Here is a 6,000-nt window from a genome sequence, read left to right as displayed (position 1 = left end):
TGAACGTTCTAACTCCAAGACAACAAAAATTTTGGAATACGTCAACTTCAACTTCATACTTTGTGTTAAGTGCTTTACATTATTATGTATCTTTGGGCATGTCTAGGGAAAAAGGTAATATACGACAATGTCACAAAGCCTATTTATTAGTGGATCTACTCTATAAAGTAAGTTGTTTTGGCTATCAAATAATTGTTTTGTTTATTAAATATATGTAATATAATTCCAAAATTGGTATGTATTTCATATAATATTTCGGAGGTGAATTCGATATGTTTATCGTTCGGCAAAATAAGTGAATTCTTAGAAACTACTAACTGGCTAATTGTCGCTCGGAATTTCGAATCTTAATCAGTATGGTACTTAAGTGCGATGTAATTTGTTACATATATTATGTATTATAATCAATTTCATATTCACATATCATGTGCTCGGTAACCCGTAAGCATGGATAACTTTAGGTGGTCTGTTATATTTTGAGTATTTGCAGGCTATTAATTATAAATCTATTAAATATAATTATATAGGTAATTTTGTGTGATAAAGAGCAAGAGTTGGTTGACCCTATGAATATAATATCATCCTTGAGGAGGATGTCGGGAATCTACAAACGGAGAATAACTATTTCCTTAAAGAAGCTAACGGAGCTTTATGGTGATAATAGTTTAACTTCTTCCTTTTGTAAGACACAAATAAACGGAATCGAAAAAGAGATCGGTCAGGTTAAACGCTTTGATGAAAAAATTAATAATGTTTTGGAGACACATGAAACATTGAACAGTGATGAACAATATTATAATGAGGAGTTAGATAGTCAGGCAGAATATAGTATTCAGATTAGTATAGAGCTCGATCAGTATGAACAATACTTAATTAAGTGAGTCAAGTGGGGCTTCTGGCAACTTATCTGCCGATAAAGTTTTAGATATGATATCTAGAATAAATATGTCTGATTGGAAATCCCCTCCTCTGGAATGTGGAATCTTTACTGGTGAGGAAAAAATTAAATTCATTTCCAATTCATTTCTTAATCAATTTAATAATGTCATTGGGTCTATAAAAAATATGTCCGATTCTGCCAAACAAATATACTTACATGTGTACCTTAGGGGCTATGCCTTGAAGGTAGTTAAGCATTTGACTATTTCTGACAGTAACTACCACTTGGAAATTGAAATGTTAAAAGAAGAACTCCTTGACGTAAATTATAATACTGAAGAGACCTTTAAGAACATTTTGAGTGCTGCACCAAGTGCTGAATGTGATCAAGAATTCCCGTCGGTGAAAATTTACCTTGACAAACTCAAATCTTATCTGCAAGAATTGAAAGCACATAAGATTGATATATTGAAAGTGGGGTCCTCTGGGCATAAATTTGTTAGTCATATAGTATTTAACAAACTCCCCATGCCAGTAAAGAGAGAGTTGGTTCACAAATTGAATACCAATTATCCTAATATATCTGACATTCTTTCTAATTATAATGAAATTATCAAAACTTTATCTAAAACAGTTTCCAATAGGAAAAAAAACCTTCACTAAAACATCTAGTAAACCTAGTCCTAACAGTCCATTTAAACCTAAAGCAAATAAGGAAGGTATTAGTACGATTCAAAATCTCAAATTTGCAAATAAAATAGCTAAATTTGTGAATTGTGTGCAGCTGAAGGCCATACTTTGGGAAAATGTGTTAACTTTAACAATTATAATGATAAGTTTGCCAGACTTAGGGAACTTTCGCTGTGCACTAGATATGCTGGTTCAGGGCACGAAGACAATGAATGTTATGGGAAACAAAATAAGTTAAGGTTTGAATGTCTGTTGTGTAAAAAGTAGGAACGCAAAACTCCTTTGTGCCCTTCTTTGAGTAAAGCGGAACTACTAAAACTAACTTAAGCTTATGTTTTGCTCAAAGTAGTTTTGATGCATCTCACATTCTACCTATTATGACTGTATTTAAGAAATGGAAAAAAAGGCTAGGAAAGTCAGATATCTGTTTGACACTGGCAGTCAGCGGTCATATATTTCCGAATCTGCTGCTAAAGATCTTTGTGAGGATGTAGAGGCGTTGTATGCTATGGAATGTGATGTAAGCACATAAATAGGGCAAGAAACTAAGGGCTTCAAGCAAATGTCCACTGGAATAAACATAAACAATAATCTAATATTCATACCTTTATTAGTTGACAAAGCACTTCATATAAACTTTGAAGTGCTTGACATGAATCAAATAATAAATAAATTTAAAGAAAATAATATTGCTTTATTGGATGAGACTTTTTTGTGACCACAGAAACCATGAAAGTATATAGGTTAACATGTAATTGGCAATAGATATCAATTCAATTTTTACCTTCGGTAATTTGTTATGGACTCCATAGTTGGTAAGAAAAAAGACGCTCAGAATGTTAAAACAAAAAAGCATAGTAAATATAGTACTGGATCCTCTCAAATCTTATTTGAATCCATTAGAGCATATATTAGACAGTAAGGTAGATAATGGACTTGAACACCATTTTAGTCTGGAATCCTTGAGAATAAAAAAAAAAGGGAAAATAATTAGTCTCCTTTTATAAAGAACAAATTGACAGATTTGGAAAGGGGATCTCTTTTGATAATGGATTTTATTATGTAGAATTGCCCTGGTATACTAATAAAATAGACATTGTCCCATCTAATAATTTTGTTTCACTTAAAGTATTAGACAGAACAGTAGAGTATCATGGTAAAAAGGGTCTCGTTGACAAATACCAGGAAGTTTTTGATAAACAACTCAAAGGTGGCATAATCGAGAAATTAAAGTAAGTCCTTCTGACTATCATATGTATGTTTGGATTCCCCAAAGACCAGTTATAAAATTAGAAGAGCAAGTTACCAAAAAAATCGGGCCAGTATTTAACTGTTCTTTAAAAAATTATATGAAGCCGCTTATCCTGGGATAGAGTTAATGGGCTTAATAATGAAATTGCTCTTTTACCTTAGAACTAATCAATATGTAATGTTGAGCAACGTTAAACAAGTTTTTTTGATGATTAAATTAAAAAAGGAAGTGGACAAAGATATTTAGTTTCTCCTGGAAATGGGGAAATAAATTAGTATCTTATCGCTACTAAACAATGGTTTTTGGTTACTCTTCTTCACCTTTTATACTAAATTTTGTTAGTAAACATCACGCAGAAAGTTATCATGATGATAAGTGTAAAGAAATATCAACTAATAACTCTTATGTAGACAATCTTCTTATAGCTGGTAATAACATTGATGAAATGAAAAATTTGCATAAGCAATCTAATGATAGGATGGAACAAGGGGGCTTTATTTTAAGGTCTTGGGACTCCAATTCCGTAGAGTTGAGAGAAGAAATGGCGTCTGATAATAGACTTGTTGAGCATTCTTGCGACAAAGATGAAGTAATGGGTTAAAGATTCAACGTAAATAATGATTCTTTTAGTCTTGTGCCTTGTAAAATAAACCCAGAAGCAGACACAAAAAGAAAAGTATTGTCACAAAATTCTAAAATACTTGATTCTTTTAATATAGTCCTTCCAGTAACAATAAGAGGCAAAATTTTAATAAGAAAAATATGGAAATTAGATGTTGGTTGGGATCAAAATTTACCCAAAGACATTTGTGGGGAAATAAAAAATATAAGTATATATTTTGAAATGTTATCTGAAATTAAATTTCCTAGAGAGTCCCTTAATGAACTAGAATCGTATGGTCCTCACATATTTTGTGATAGCTCTGTGGAGGCCTATGGGTTTGTGGCCTATGCGGTTAATCAAAAGGATAAAAGATCTTATTTGTTTTCCAAACCTAAATTGGCTCCACTGAATAAGAGAAATGATCATAGTGTCCCCACTTTAGAACTGATGGGAATAATTCTAGCTTTTAAATGTTTACCTTCCTTACCAGAAGCCTACAATAACATAAATATTCAATAATTAATATTTGTGTTGATGCACAAGTGATTTTAAATTAGCTATAGACCAGAGAAACTAAAATAATATCTAAATTTCTTAGAAATAGAGTACTTGAGGCAGATGGTCTCAAAGTTGAAATATCTAAGCTTTTTCAACTACCTGCTTTTTATGACTATGTAAATACAGAAAAAAAAAATCCTGCTGACATGATCACCAGAGGTTCATCCTATACTTAATATTGAAGTAAATCAACTTATTGGTTAGAAGGTCCAGAATGGTTGAGTAATGATTTTGACAAGTGGCCTCTTTACCCTTTATTAAGCATATCACCTTACTATAAGCGTCAAATAAGTACAGTAATCACTATGCAAATAAATAAAGTAAACACCGGTATTTTCAATTTAAATAAAATGTCAAATTATGAACAATTGTTGTGAATTACCAGTTACTTGTTCAAATTTTGTAGTAGATTAAAGGGTGGTGATCCAAAAAAAAAAAAAAAAATTGCACAGGAAAGAATACTTTTCAGTAGAATTAGATTTTTTACAAGGTAGTGCCAATATTACTAATAATATACCTCCTCTAGTGTCATATTTAAATTTATTTCTAGATTCAAATTGGTAATTAGGTCGTGGGGAAGAATATATAAATGTTTGGACTTTGACCTTGATGTTCATAACCCAGTATTGCTTCCTAAAGAGCATAGGTTCACCTCATTCCATAAAGCATTGTCATTTGAAGATACAGCATTTAGGAATAGGAACTACATTGCACTACCTCAGGGAAAAGGGATTTTGGATTCCCAAGGGTTGGTCAATAGTAAAGGCTGAGCTGAGTAGTTGTAATATATGAGGAAATATAATGCCTTTTCTTACAGATATCCGAAGTTTACAGATATGCCTAAAAACTGCATGAATTTAGTTAAGCCTTTTCAGCATGTAGGTATTGATTTCACAGGACACCTTTGGGTTAGGGATGAATTAAGTGGTAAGACCACAAAAATGTTAATATTAGTTTTCCCTTGTCTTAAAGAGCACACTGTGCACTTTGAATTGTTACCAGACATGTCCACTAAAATTTCTGTTCTCGCTTTCCCAATTTTTAGTAATATGTACACAATACCACAATACCTGTACAGTAAACGCTTAAGTCTTTTCTCAAGGGTGGAAGTATCCTTGAAAGGTCTTTGAGGTCACAGGAATTTCAATCTGAACTAAGTAAATGTAATATCAAACACATTAAAATATCTTTATATTCAACATGGGTTGGTTCTGCTTTGGGGAGATTGATTAGAGTATTAAAAAATCTTTTCTATAAAGTAAAAGGAAGGTCTAAATTAACTTACTTTAAATTATCAACTACATTTTCTAATATTAAATTAGCGATAGATTCCAGGCCTTTAACATACAGATCAAGCTCAACAAATTTAATTTATAACTCTGAATTCCTTTATAGAATTGCATGGCAATTCATCCCTCATTTTGAGAAGAGACGATAGTAATGTTTGGTTGGATGATTCTAGTCAACCTTTTTTTAGAGAGAACTGTAGAAATGCAGGAAGAAATTATTGAAAATTTTAAGAAATTGTGGAATGAAAATTATCTCTCAAGCCTGAGAGAACATACTAGAAAATTGTACTAAAGTAAGTGGGGAAATAGAATAAAAGTTGGTGACATTGTTCTAGTTAAAACCCTGGAACGGTATGGTGGGTCGTCCGCGACCCCGAGCGTCAAAAAAAAAGAGGTTTTTCTCACGTGACTCACCCCCGTGACTGAATTTGTGGGTGATCGACCTGCAGTAGGTGTCTCGCCTACACGCTCTAGTAGTGTCCAGATGTGCATTGCTGTAGCTGTACTCCTTCCCCGATTTCTGAGACGCATCGGGGTCGAGCGCGACCGAGTTTACCCTTCTAAGGTAATTTGCATAATTATCAAAGTTATTACGTATTATGAAATTGTCGTAGAATGGTGCAACTTGTATAGGTTATCAGTTGTGGAAAGTCTTGGTGGATTGTTTGGCTACCATGTGCATGATTGTTTTTTTAGTTAAAATGTCATTCATCACCACGAGGACCATT

This window comes from Palaemon carinicauda, chromosome 21 (genome assembly GCF_036898095.1).
Source record: "Palaemon carinicauda isolate YSFRI2023 chromosome 21, ASM3689809v2, whole genome shotgun sequence".
Taxonomy (NCBI): Eukaryota; Metazoa; Arthropoda; class Malacostraca; order Decapoda; family Palaemonidae; genus Palaemon; species Palaemon carinicauda.
Note: the sequence above shows the minus strand (reverse complement) of the source record.